General features: G+C 33.1%; 2 protein-coding genes across 10 annotated transcripts in view; one reads left to right on the top strand and one right to left on the bottom strand.

Annotated features, from left to right (window-relative positions):
- Nucleotides 1–1,786, bottom strand: part of LOC126623033 (cysteine-rich receptor-like protein kinase 10) — an 89,701-nt gene that overhangs the window by 81,764 nt on the left and 6,151 nt on the right. The window lies entirely within an intron of this gene.
- Nucleotides 1–1,786, top strand: part of LOC126623046 (uncharacterized) — a 92,317-nt gene that overhangs the window by 74,736 nt on the left and 15,795 nt on the right. The gene's annotated exons all lie outside the window — the stretch shown is intronic.

Genomic DNA, 1,786 nt, shown 5'->3' on the forward strand with positions numbered 1-1,786 from the left:
TTTTCTCATAATTTGAGAAAACCTCTCGATCTTTTGCAACATGTATAGTGGCTCCAGTATCAAGCCACCAACCATCAGAATCAATATGATTCACTTCAATCACCATGGCTGTAAAATCATCACTTTCTTCGATCATATTTACTTGTGACTTAAGATGTTTCTTGTAATGTCGACAATTTTTCATAATATGACCAGGTTTTTGACAAAAGAAGCATCCTTTCTTCACATCACTAGTGTTCTTCCCTTTCTTTTTGAAACTCTTTCCCTTAGGAGGAATAATATATTTTTTGTTTTTTGTCACTTGACTCTCCTTCAACCAAATTTGCTCTAGAAATATCACTTGTTATCTCAGTTAATTCGCCGTCTCGCTTACGAGATTCTTCTTCTATACGAAGGTGTCGAGTTATCTCTTCTAGAGTAAATTTCTTCTCTTGGTGTTTGAGTTTCTTTTTATAATCGTTCCATTTTGGTGGTAATTTTGCTATAATTACACCAACTTGGAATTCCTCATCAACCGTTATTCCTCCAATGACAATATCATCCATAAGGAGTTGTAGTTCCTCAACTTGGGAAAGGATAGACTTATTATCTATCATTTTGAAATGCACATAATTATCGATAAGAAGTTTACGTGCACTAACCTCTTCAGTTTTGTACTTGTTTTCCAACCGAGTCCAAAGCTCTTTTGCCGAAGGAGCATTTCGATACACATTGTAGAGAGCGGTTAACAAAGCATTGAGAATGTGGCCTTTGCATAAAAAATCATCTTCCTTCCTTTTGTTCCTTTGATCCTTCAAAGCAGTTGACTCATCCACAGTTTCTTCTGGAATTATTGGAAGATCATCTTGAATAATGTAGGCCAACTTCAAGGTAGTCAGGAAGAACAAAACCTTTTGTTGCCATTGTTGGAAAAATTGACCATTGAAGCGATCGAGACGAACCAAATCTTGATTCATGACTTGAATTGATTGAACAGTAGTTGCTAATGCCTCCATTGAACAAATTAGTCTTAAAATTGTTAGAAAAATAATGTGAATTTAATGATGGCAGTAGCGAAGAAGAAAAATGAGAACGTTGAGCCAAAGCACGAATTGAATTCGCTTTCTTTAAGACTAATTTGCCGCTCTTTCTTAGTGCAAAAAGAGTTGTAAAACAAATTGTCTCCAGGATACTATGGATTCAAACTCACTTGATATTATTTCTTAAGATTTGCACAACTTAAGAAATAATCTGAAATTTAGAGACAAGAAAGAAAGAAGTAGTTCATATTATGATTATTGAATTCATGTTGTATTTATAGAACTCTAGATGATGTTTCATCAACAGTTGTAACCCTCCAATTCTATGTCCAATCAGTTATATGAGTAGAAAGATGCATCATTTCTTAATTTAATTGCAACCTTTAAGAATCATATACACCCATTCGGTGATGGATATACCTTTTCACTCATAACTGAACACTAATACACAACCATTCCAAACAATATTTCTGATATATTTGAAATTTTCCAACAATTTATCCTAGTATTAATTAAAGTTTGTAGCAATGGTTCTTTTGAGTAAACACTGTTTTATAATACCCTCCAAAATAAAGGGCTTAAAGGGGAAAATATGAACGGAATTATTCTCTAAAATAAAGGGTTAAAGAGGAAAATATTAACGGAATTAACGGAGTTATCAAAAAGGATCATTGTTACAGATTGTAACAAGTTCTAGGATCAATATTCTAATTAACTTGAAACATATAAGTATGTAAAATAACACCACTCAAATCATACTCGCAGTA

This window comes from Malus sylvestris, chromosome 5, assembly GCF_916048215.2.
Source record: "Malus sylvestris chromosome 5, drMalSylv7.2, whole genome shotgun sequence".
In the NCBI taxonomy this organism is placed as follows: Eukaryota; Viridiplantae; Streptophyta; class Magnoliopsida; order Rosales; family Rosaceae; genus Malus; species Malus sylvestris.